Raw genomic sequence first — 12,608 nt, 5'->3', positions numbered from 1 at the left:
CAACACATCTCTGCACACGGTGCTCCGAAACACTGCACACACACATACCACACACACACAATACACACACACACCACACCACACACACACACACACCCTTGGTGATACTCCTACCTCTGCATTAACGAGGACCTCATTCACAGCAGACGTCAAATTCCCCCCTCCAGCAGGGTTTTTTAATTGATTTTCTTTACGAAAAAATGAATTTTTCGACCGATGGCATGGAATTTGAAAAGTTAACCACAACAGATGCCGTTTTGGGGATTAAATGGAAGCAACACACTACATTTGGGAAAAGGTCTGGTCATATTGGACAGCAGATATTTTGTCCACCCCTAGCGGAATTTTTTACCTTGAACGGGGAAGAGGCTACCAGTAGGTCACTGCTCATGTCCGCCCACTACAGGAGCGGTAAGGCCCTGAGACCAATACGTCAGCCCACTGCATACACGCACGTCCGATCGGATGAGCCAAAGGCCTCGCTGTGCCGTCCAATTGCGCATCACCACAGCCTCTATGGAATCACGTCCAAATGTTACGGTATGACAAAGGAAGACAAACTTTACTCTCTGTCCGATTCCGGCCGAGAATTATATATATATATATATATATATATATATATATATATATATATATATATATATATATATGTAGTACCACGCGTTTGATACAGACAACAGTAAATTAAGCAATACGCCAAGAAAAAAATTAATTACCACCAAGTCGACAGTTTTCTTCACATCCAAGTTGATGTGTTGCGCCTACAATCGTTATCGGACGCTGTAAATGATTTCGATACCCCTGTTCCAGAGAATCCATCGTTTGAAAAAGCGAAACCCATCGCCCGATAGGCGTTATCTGGGGGGTGGGGAGGAGGGGGGACAGCCACCCGACAGCCCAGTTGAAACAACACCAGCGCGAGTCAGGACAGGCAACGGACGCGGGCGGTTGTGTCACCATGGCAACCGCCCGGCCGGCGGCTCCGACTCACAAAGACGCGCGGTCGGCCCGGGAGCCAAACCAGATCCGCCTGCCGCCGCCTTCTGCAAGTACGTTAGCGCGGCCGCCGCCGGTGTGGTGTTGGCCGCCTGCGGGGTGCCTTCGACGACACACGCCTCCCTTACCTCGGAGGAACCACCAATTCACACTCACCAGGCCACAGGCGGCCTATCCCGCGGCGTTCCGACTCGTTCCCAACCAACCCCGACCCCACGTCTGCTCAATGAACTTAAACAAGACTGTCCAAAGTGAACTGAAGTTCTCGTGACTGAAATGACAAACGGGACAGACACGTGACATTTAGAAACGTCGTTTGTTTCGGACAAGCACAAGCAAATCTTTTCGAAGGCTGGTATCACGAGCAAAAAAGGTGCGCACTACGTTCCCGACACCGACGATTATCTACATATAGTGACGCATATATTATTGTGATGCACTCTATCATGAGTCACACGGGTGAAGCGGAGAAGATAAGACTGATACAGCTATGAACAAAGTCTGGATTGTTCCGGGCGACCGGGAACGGCATATTTCCCGTCTTTTACTGATCAAGACTGGCACTGAGGTTTTAAATGAGCGACACTATTGGTCTTGGCAGCAGGATGAGAACTAGGCATTGGCAGTCAATGTTAGACAAGTCATGAATGAACAGCAATGACGAAATACTGTGCAACAGTTGACTGGCTGGGCTATTGGAATACACACGTGACTGCTGACATCTGGTGGCGGGATACACGCATTTTTAGCTGGCCACACCCTAGAAGAAAACATAGGCTACTTACTCTCAGAGTTAGCATCCGAATCGCAACACAGACAAAGAGGTAACACTTATTCTGGGAACTGCACTTCTACATATCACTTGATGCCCAGACATTTTTGGAAGTGAGATGCAATGAAATCTCAGCATAAAATGTCACGCACTTTCCGTCCTGTTTGTACCAGGCCAACTTGAGTGAATAAGAACCATGATCCCAGCCTGACAAAACATATCATACAAAGTGTAGATCTAAATCCAAAGAAACGCCATAGCATTGAAGCAAATTTACAGAATGGCTTCCTGATCCGACGTTAACTTGCAAACCAGAAAGCAGCAGCAGCCATCACCAGTCACAGGGCGATGGCACAGGAGGGAAAACAACACATCCCCAGGACGATACCAGACACACTATGATGCATCAGCAATTGTAACCTGATTTCCAAGTAGTGCATTTCTTGACTGGATTCTCCAGAAAGCCAATGACACATCGTTTCAACTAAATGTGTGATGAAGACCTCTAAACGAGTCTCTGGTCTGGATCGCTGAGCCTGGGAGGCCTGGTGGCTGCGGCATGTCGGCTATTGTTTGCGCTCCTGGCCAGGCCATGGCCAGACTGCCGGCTGTGCCGGGGGCGGACTCACCATCGCGGCTGGTGCCCATCAGCTGGTCCAGCATGGCGCGCATCTGGTCGGCGGCCGACATCGCGGCAACCTCTGCTCAGGGCCCGCCGATCAGCAGAAGTCAGCCTGCCGCAACATGGGCCAACACGTTACCGCACCTGACAGCTGTGCTGCTCGCTTTCGCGATACTGACTGACACATCACTGCATCTGACAAGTGCACTGCTCACTCCTACAACACTGGTCAACACATCACTACATCTGACAGGCATGCTGTTTACTGTCACAATGCAAGCTGACACATTACTACAACTGGCAGGTGGGCTGCCCACTGTCACCACATCAGTCAACAGATGACTGCATCTGACAGTTATGCTGCACACTGCCACAATGCTGGTCAACACCTTATTACAACTGACATGTGTTCTGACTGTAATTTGTATGCAAAAGTGGTTTAGGCTACAACAAAAAACATGTTACAACTCAGTATTAACATAAACAAAAAATTATGCATTGGATCTAACTCAGGAAATGCTCAAATGTTCAGCAAAAACCCATTTGGTCCCAAATTCTATATTGTACTCTATGTCCCAGCAGGTTCATGGACAGTTGAAAATCTGAGTTGTAAAATACAATAGTTCAAAAATGGTGTAAGTATAAACAAAGCTGCTGATTTTGTGGAAATACTGTTTCAGCACTAATTTATTTCAGGCTCAAAATCATTGCAATCATCAAAAAAGCTGCCCCTTTTGTGGCAACTGAAAACAATTATTTCAGCAATCCTCATCACTGGTATCTAGCATCAAACACATCAAAATATTTGAAGATCAGGCATGAAAAAATGTTTGTGCAACAAAGGAAAAATGCAGAGGAGATGCCCTTTTTAAAGTTAATGACAGATGTGTCTGAATATAAAACATTACCTATATCTAAGACACAATTATCAGTTATGTGCCATTAAAACCAAAGCATTCATCTGCTTTCAATGACAACTGACAACCAGTAACTAACATATTTTAAAATATCTGGCCTTGATACACCAATCTTATATGACTGATGTCTCACATGCTGTCAGGTAACATTATTACAATTGCTGTTTGAAAGAGACCAGGCTAAAAATTTTGCCTCACTTAGCCAGGGCTAACTCTGCAAAAATTATGTTCTTTAAAGCATGAAGTCAATAATTAAAACACCGGGAATGTGTATCACCAGGGCTTTAACAAATATTACAATGAGGGTGTAACAGGCGTGTGGTCAATGTCACATCTTTCAAACAATTTGTGACACAACTAAGAAGTTTAGCAAAAATATTATCTATGTTTGTCATGGTAGCTAGGTAGCTATGTGCAATGTTAATCAGTTACTATTTCTGAACTAGTTACACCATCTTGATGCATCAAGGGCAGCAGCCATTTTGATGCTGATCATTGATTGCCTGCCCAGATGCTTAACAGGACATCCATATAACTGGGGTGAAAAGATGATCAGCGAATGGTCGATTATCCATCCCTGCTCTCGTTAACCTAGCAAGTGTTTCCAGCTGTCTTTGTTGAGCTACCAAGTGCTGTTGGTAGCTCAATGATAATTTTTTTTTGTTAGGCAGGGAGGTCAGTGGTTGGCCTTCCACTGCTCATGCATGGGTAGCTGGTAGGTAGGTGGGTACATGGGTGCCAGCCTGCAACAGCTGGCAAGATCAGTCAGCAAACAAATTTTGGTCAAGTTTGATCCTGCCCTATAGGAGGATGCCACTTCCCTGCTGCAAGCAGATGCAGATGATTTGATGACCAGCAGAGGGAAAGTGGCAGCTTCTCAAGGCTTTCCAGACAATCTAATTTGCATTTATCAACTACTAACAACTCCTATTGTTAGAAATGGACCCAAAAATTCACCCGATTACCATCTATCATTTGCAATACTTTTACTTGGTACCAATGTTGCAGCATTTCAAATCATCAAATATATCACAATGTGAAAAATGCCAGTTCAGTTACAAAGCCACCAGATTGACTACTGGTGTATCTGGTGCATTGTTGTAGTATGCTCAATATTTGTGGGCATCACATAAGCTAAAATGGTGGAACAAAGCTTTTCATCATGCTTAGAAGGCCATAAGCATGCATAATTACAAACTGCTGATTTCCACCTGTTTTTGAAGTCACTGAGATTATGTGTGATATTAGCTGCATACTGCTACTACATATTGGTCCCACAGTGCAGTTTAAAAACAGATTCACCAGGAATGTGCCTGCCACAGATCAACACCCGCCCTAATGCATCATGAGCTGCCATTCTGAGGGGAGATCAATTCCAATCAACACCATTCAGGTGAACATATTCCATCTGGCTGAGAATAACGTGAGGCATGAAATCATCTAACCTCAATCTTGATATTCTGAGCTTTAAAAAAATAGCTGACGTCGGCAACCACAACACAACCACTTAACAATTCACAACCACAAGCATGCAATGCAGACAGCGGCCATCTTTTACCAACGCATTTCGCCGCGCCCGCGCCACACCTACCGGAATCTTCCATCCACGATGGACGGACTATGCCGCGGCTGGAAGAAAATGCAAGTATATCTAGGCACCACAACAGGAAATGTATGTGATAACCACGAATATACTGTCTTCACGGCAGCTGGCTCAAGCAGAAACCTCGAGGCGACGACCCACGCCGCACTGACCCCTAGACGCAAACAGATGATACTAAACAATTCGGCCCGAAAACGAAGAGGGACTAAATGCAGAGCATTAGGACTAAACGTTACCCTGGGACCAAGCGGCCGACCAAAGCTGTTGACGGGTCCATGCTCCGAACCGGTGGTACCGATCGACATGAAACCTTAACCATTCAATGCCGTTTCGTTAATAACCGATCCGTTCCAGATTATGGTGACCTTGAATTAGGTCAAAGGTCACAAAAACGACCCACACCATCAAATATGGATGCAGGCAAACCCATGCTCCGAGATTATGCCATTGATTGATATGAAACCTTTGTCACTCGATTCCACTTGCTTGATAAGCTTTCCTTGCAGAACATGGTGGCTTTGGGTCATGTCTAAGGTCACTAAAATAAAAAATAAAAGCAGAAAATAGGTTGGCAGATATGCGTCAAGGTCGATATGGCGCACCCATTAGTGAATATTCCATGGTGATCGGCGCTACAGACTCGGAGCATGTGGTTGTCTGCAACCAATTTTGGTGTTTTTGCCATTTTGGTGACTTTTGACCCGACTCAAGGTCAACATGGTTTGAAGAGGATATGATATCAACTATGATGCATCGATTGGTGGAGGTTTCATGGCGATGGGTGCCATAAACTTGGAGCATGGGGTTGCCTGCAAACTTGTTTTCCTATTCTTTTATTTGTCGTGACATTTAACCTGACCCAAGACCATCATACTCTGGAAAGGATAGGACATCGATTATGGCACATCGATTACTGCAGGTTTTCTGGTGATCTGTCATAGGCTCGGAGCATTTGGTTATCTGCAAAACCATTTTTCCTTTTTTTTATTTTTGGTGAACTTTGACTTGACCCAAGGTCACCATGTTCTGGAAGAGCAGGGATATTGACTAAGTCGCACCAATTGGTGAAGATTCCATGTCAATCTGTGTCATACCCAACCAGCATTCCCAACTGGAACCCACATGGGCTAAAAGTGGGGCAACTGGGTTAATATGGGCATGGGCTACAGGTGGGCCTTCAACTGGGCTCCAGCTGGGTCCCACATGGGACACCCACATCGTTTCATATTTGTGTATGCCCCAAAACCGTTAGTGCCTTGTACCGTTCCGTCAGAATTTATCGCGTCAAGAAAACATAGCTCGCCAGGAGCGAATGCTTGCATTGGTGGGATCTACGTGGGCCATATGTGGGCAAGCTGGGCCCATGTCAGCTTGGTTGCCGGTGGGCTGGTATCTAGGCTTAATCTGGGTCCCAGTTGGGCTGCCCATATGTTACATGCGCAGTCAAGTTGCCACACACACAATATTGATGTGTATATCAATCGTTTTTATTGTCTGGGTTTACCATATCGTGTACTATTATTGTAAAATATGGGACTGCTGCCTGGACTGGGATCCACATGGGCTGAGCGCGGGCTAGCTGGGCTCATGTCCATGTAGGTCGCAGGCGGGCTGGTATATGGGCTCCACCTGGCACCCAGATGGGTTGCCCATACGCTACTGTGTCTGGTGCAGGTGCATTAGGCTTGTTTCCTTGTGCTCCCGCATTGGATTTTTCCTTATCATGTACAAATGAGTACATAACAAACGAGAGCACACGGGTTGGGTATCATCTGGGATCTAGGTGGGTAAGTTGGGCTCATGTCAACATGGACCACAGATGGGCTCGTTTTTGGGGTTCATGCTGGACCCAGATGGGCTGCCCATATGTTACACTTGCAATAAAGTGTCATATACACAATTATGTGTATATTAATTGTATTTGTTGTTTAAAGGTTTTACCATATCGTGTACAGTTATTTTACATGTGCCACCTCCATGTTCCCGTCCATGTAAGGTGCGGGTGGGTTAATATTTGGGCTCCATCTGGGACCCAGATGGGCTGCCCATACGCTACCATATTTGGTACAGGTGCATAAGGTCTGCTATCTTGTACTCCTACGCTGTATTTTTCCTTATCGTGTACAAACGAGTACATAACAAAGGAGAGCAGTACGGGCTGGGGTTCATAGGGGATGCATGTGGGCAAGTCGGGATCATGTCAACATGGGCTGCAGGTGGGCTAGTCTACGGGGTTTACGTCGGACCCAGATGGGCTGCCCATATGCTGACATCTTTTATACCAATGCATTGGTTTTCGGACTTTGCTCTCCATGGTTGGATATTTTCTGATTGCGCACGAGCTAGTCTGCAACAAGGGTGAGCGGCATATACTCAGATCAGATCTCAGATCGCCCGCTGGGATCTCAGCAGGTGGGCAAGCTGGCCATATGCCAGCATGGGATGCAAGCGGGCTGATGCCTGGGCCCCATCTGGGACCCAGATTGGCTGCCCACATGCTATCACATTGACTACGTGCGTAATAATTTTCGTACCGTGTGCTCCCTGGTCCGTTTTACCATGCCACGTACCAGTAAGAGGGACTGCTGGCATAGATCTCATTCGCACGGACTGCGCGTGGGCGAACTTAGCTCACGTCAACATTGATCGATTCACTGTCATGTCACTTTAGGCAGTTGGTGTGTTCTATGCTGGAAGTCTGTGCGCTGAGGGCATGTAACGAGCGCTCTTTTTACGTCTCAATGGTTGATGGATCATTGCTCGCATTTGGAGCTCCCGGGTGTCTCCTGGCCGGTCGCCCGCAGGGATCTCAGCAGTGGCGAGTGGGGGGTTCGCTGACCGGCACCTCCGCGCCCCTGAAGGTGGTGCGGAGGTGCCGGCCAGCGAGCCTGCTGGTGGTTTAGTGATTGTCGCATCGGGCATGATAACAGGGAAGTGTATGTTTTGGGTAAGGGTGCTGTTGTCGAGGCGATTTCGCTCAAATACATGGTGCATAAACTTTGACCTGGCTTATTATCGATGACATGAAGCAGCCTGCCTGGAATTACGGCGGTCGATCAACCAGATGGAATTTGAAATCGCAGATCGATGAGACCCAGCTGGGGTCCACTGGGGTGGTTAAAAATGCCCCATCTCGGCTAGCTATATGGGTCCCATCGGGGCTGGTTACATGGGTCCCAGCTGGACTGGCCCATGTGGGTCCCAACTGAGTTATCCAGGCGGGTCTCAACTGGGCTGCCCAGGTGGGTCACATGTGTGTCACAGCTAAGCCCCACAAGGGCCCCACATGGGCCTCCATGTGGGACCCAGTTGGTTGCCCATGACATGTTCGCATTGGCCCGAGGTAGCAAGCCCAGATGGGCCCTATTCGTTTGCACATCTCGGACACACATGGGTCACCATTGTAAACGTTGGATGGGCCCCATGTGTGTCCCAGTTAGGCCCCACATGGGCCCAACAAGGGTCACCCATATGGGTACCAGGTGTTAGCCCATGGCATGCCCACATGGGACCAAAGTGGGCAGCCCAGGTGGGCCCCATATGACTATCCAACTGGGACCCATATGGGTCCCAATTGGACATGCTGGCTGGGATAGGCTCGGAGAATAGGGCTGCCAACAGGTTTGGTCGGCCGTTTAGTCCCTTCACAAAAACCGAGGTACCAGGCAAGCCCCGCATTACTGCATTCTGGGTAGGCGACGCTGTGGCGTCATATTGAGACTTAATTATATGGCACCAAGTTACAAAGGCGCGAAAACCCTTTCCTTCGCGGGCTGGTTTAAATATAAATATATCCATAAACCGAATTGTTTTCAATTTGGCACCTTCAATAAATAATTTTCAGCTGGGAAATGGCGTTGGTTGGCACCAGAACCACAAAATTATTGCCGAAATGCGCTTTCAACCTGCCCCCAACAGAGAGATGGGGTAACCCATTCACCAGTGATTTACTCCAAAGAACCCTAGTCGGAAGTACTTAGAAATAATGGGCGTAGAGACAGGGGAGCCAGGGGCCATGCCCCCCCCCCCCCCTCCCCGCTTTTCAAGGTGGGGGCGAGCAGCAATGTTAACTCCCTCACTTTTCCGATAGGGGTTGCATTTGGCTTATTTTTGCACTACATTAAACACGCATGCCGATTTACCTAGTCTACCAGCCATCTCCCTTAAGATGAGTCATCTTTTTCGTTTGGCCGTTGGCCATCGCTTGGCGTTACAGCTGCAAGGCCGACGCCGCACGGCCTGGAGACTGCAATGCCGAGCGTCGAGGCTGTTATTGCCATGACTTGCGAGCGCGCGTGTTCAACACCATATCACGTAGTTTTCTTATCAGTGATCAACTCTGACAGCAGGATCTTGAGCATTTTAAGACGAAAATGGGTTAGCCATGCTAATACAATTTTAAAAATTAACCCCATTTCATCCACAATCTACAGTCGGGGAGAACTCGACGTCTCTGAAGAACAGCACGGAACTGGGGTCTATGCAACAACTATCGGACTACCTGCGGTGATCAGGGATGTTGTTGCGTCAATGAGGGTTCTTGTGCTGATCCGGGGCTAACTGCGTGGGTCAGGAGGCCTCCCGTGTCAGGGATGGGAACAATGTGATATGATATATCCTTCTAATGGCCTCCGGATCGACCAGGAGATCCCGCCCCGTGCCAACAGAATGATAGCCAGAACACACTCCGCGTTGGGACGGAATGACCATTTAGCCCTTGGCCGGAAACGGTAATGTACCCCTAGTGTTCTACTCAAGAGGCCCCTTGCCAGGAAGGAAATAAGAGGTATCATTATTGTTGAGTAGAGTGGGGGTATTATCATTAATGAATAGGGTGGATCGAAATGAGCTTAAAGAAACGAGCAAGATCATGCCGTGTTTGCCTGAGAACGCTCATTTTTCAGCATGCATTATTGAAACAAATTACATCAAAAGGCTTAAACATGCCCGCCCGCAACCTCCAGAGCGGGGACAAGGATGGTCTTGGTTGCAACTTCAGTAAAACCGAAAAGTTTCGGCCACTGCAAGTGCCGCCAGACGGCGGGCGCCGTGTTAATCTGTCTTCTGGATAGATAAATAGCTGCAATAACACGAAAAATAAGGATTTTACGTTCAATCTTCCAGTCCAACCACCAGATTCCAGCCCCACTTCACGGTACTTTAAGAGCCAATCTGTTCTTTTCATCAGTCTTAAAATTGCATACGTCAAATATGCGCTCAGACTGCCTTCTTAATGTAGGATCTCATGTCACGAAGCGTTCAAGGATACTTTTTTCAGAGCGTCCTCATTTTCATCCACCCGTTGACCACAACTCAATGTTAGCTGTTTGACCGACGCTGCGCGGCCTATGGAGACTGCGCGCCTGAAATCGAGGCTTATGTTTCTCAGATTTTCGAGTGCGCATACTCAAAATTGCATCACATAGCTTGTATTACTATTCGATTAAAATGTTTAAAGGCAATCATTTCAGAAGCGTCATCATTTTCGTCCACCGGTGGACCACGCCGAAATATTAGCTACTGGGCTAACGCTTCGCGGACTATGGAGGTTGCAACGCCTGGTGTCGAGGTGTTTGTTGCTAAGATTTGCGAGCGCGCATGTTAAAAAAGATGTCACATTAATTGTATCCCCAATACATTCTGACTGAATGGTGAACATTTTCAGACAAACATGGCTTGACCATGTTAATATACATTGTTGACCACTCGATCTACAATCAAATTTTCACCTTCAAATTTAGATCAAACATATCGATCCACAATCTAGATTCGCGATGTCCTCACTGTCTGCAGGACCCAGGTAAAAATTTTGACAAAGCTTCTGAATTCCATCTGTTTAGAAAGAGTCAACTAACCATTGTTAATTAAGAGCGCCGGTGATTTCTTCCAAGCAGTCGTTCAACGCCATATTTCTGCAGTTCATTGACCTCAAAATACGAACAGAATTGAGCGCACGGTAGCTCCTGGTTCCTGTTCTGGTTACAATGTGAAAATAACAATAAAACGAAGAAAGCCGTGCCACCTGTTAACAACTAAGCTATATCCGGGATTTTGGAAGGGATCACCATAAGATGGGCCTTTGTCAACCTTGTGTTCCCCCTTGGCAGGGCTCTGGCTACGCCCCTGCCTACACACAACAGCAGATCAAGTCGTAAGCGTTGCATGATGGGCGGTGAAGCGTCCGTTGGGCAAATTCATACCTAAGGCAGACAGCTCCCCGGAGGCTATTTTTCTGCGATGATGTGGTGTGTGGGAAAATAATTCGGAAAAAGATACTATTGCAGCTGTCCAACACATGTTTCATACACCATGTAGCAGTAACGCTGATCCAAAAGTGTGCATCAAAGCGGCCATACGATCAGTTCGCAGTTAGTCATGCGGGAGACATCCGGGCCAGCGCAGTGGCCACCGACGACGGACGGGAGCAGGGCCCAGAAAAGGAACATATGACAGATGGGCGTTATGATGTGGCTTGATTCTTAAAAGAGAATCTCCAGTTTTATGGCTTTTGTCACCATGTTTCTAGCAGCTTCAAGCTCCCGAATTTGTTTCCGCCTAAAACGCTGCGACAAGTGTTATCTCTTGAAAATCAGCCAGCGAATTAAAGGCGCATGAAAAATCTGTCGCACTGTGAGCCATCGATCCACTTTCAAAATTCTCACCAGCCTATATCCAGGCCGTATTTTGGCATCTACACTGTGGAGAAAGATGCTTCAATGACCCAAAATGCCTACCCGCTCGTGGAATTTTGCCTCCCCAGGAAAGACAATGTTCAAATGAACACATATTCTAGGGAGGCTGGATAGCCTTATTTGCCAAATGACAGGTGCATCGAATAGGCAAGATTGTGCACCAGTGAGAAACAGCTCTAGATGCATATCTAGCATACCAGCCATGCCATTTGAATAAAGAACGATAACAACCTCCATCTCTATCCCCCCCCCCCCCCCCCCCCGGTCACTGGGGTCGTTTTTCGCTTTCCAGAGAAAGTTCCTGAAGTACACCCTGAGCTTGCCCCACCCCCACACACTTTTTGAAACGTTCCTACGTCTATGTTAGAAATAGTCTGTTTTAAACAGTACAACATACAACAGCATAGGGTGTAGATGAGAAACGGCGGGCCAGATATGCTTGCAGCACCCTAGGACGCGCATTCAGAAGCAGGATTGTACATCCTGTGGCCTCAGGATGCAGGGTCAGGGTGGATGCAGGGTTGACCTGCACTTGTGGGGGTAGTGAGCGGCGAATCGCGGGAGGCATGAATGCAGAGCGCGCCATTTCAGTTAGAGATAGCAGATTTTCCTGCAAAATGGGACCATTTCTGACAAGTTTTGCAGTTTCTGCCAGTCAAAGAGTCGTGGCCCATATCTCAGCTCGGAAATGGCCGTGAGGATATATTAGGGTAGTCGGGGTATCCATATTGAAAGATATTATTTCAGATAGAAATCAGATCGTTACTTTCCATTCACATCAACCTGTTTCGGTCTTGGAATGATCAGCTCTATTCGGAATGGAGCTGTGGAAGAATTATACCACACAAAAACCCCGACGCCCCGCGTTGCAGCCTCTGAATGTCGCGCGGCGCCAGTCCTGCGTTTTATGCTAGACGGTAGCAAACGGGTGGATGAAAACGACAACGTTTCTGAAGAAAATACATTTGAACGTCTTGGGATATCACTTGGAACGCTTAGAAGGTGT

At 47.4% G+C, this 12,608-nt stretch overlaps 1 long non-coding RNA gene across 1 annotated transcript; it reads right to left on the bottom strand.

The window, feature by feature from the left end:
• Nucleotides 1-1,421: 1,421 nt before the first annotated feature.
• Nucleotides 1,422-5,084, bottom strand: LOC119103758 (uncharacterized). The gene is made up of 3 exons (XR_005094806.1): nt 4,899-5,084; nt 2,398-2,502; nt 1,422-1,756 (listed from the first exon to the last, which is right to left on the bottom strand). It is a non-coding gene; the product is annotated as an uncharacterized LOC119103758 (long non-coding RNA).
• Between the last annotated feature and the right edge of the window lie 7,524 nt (nt 5,085-12,608).

This window comes from Pollicipes pollicipes, unplaced genomic scaffold (assembly GCF_011947565.3).
Source record: "Pollicipes pollicipes isolate AB1234 unplaced genomic scaffold, Ppol_2.1 Scaffold_5724;HRSCAF=6776_pilon_pilon_pilon, whole genome shotgun sequence".
NCBI lineage: Eukaryota > Metazoa > Arthropoda > Thecostraca > Pollicipedomorpha > Pollicipedidae > Pollicipes > Pollicipes pollicipes.
Note: the sequence above shows the minus strand (reverse complement) of the source record. Positions and strands in the feature narration are given on the sequence as shown.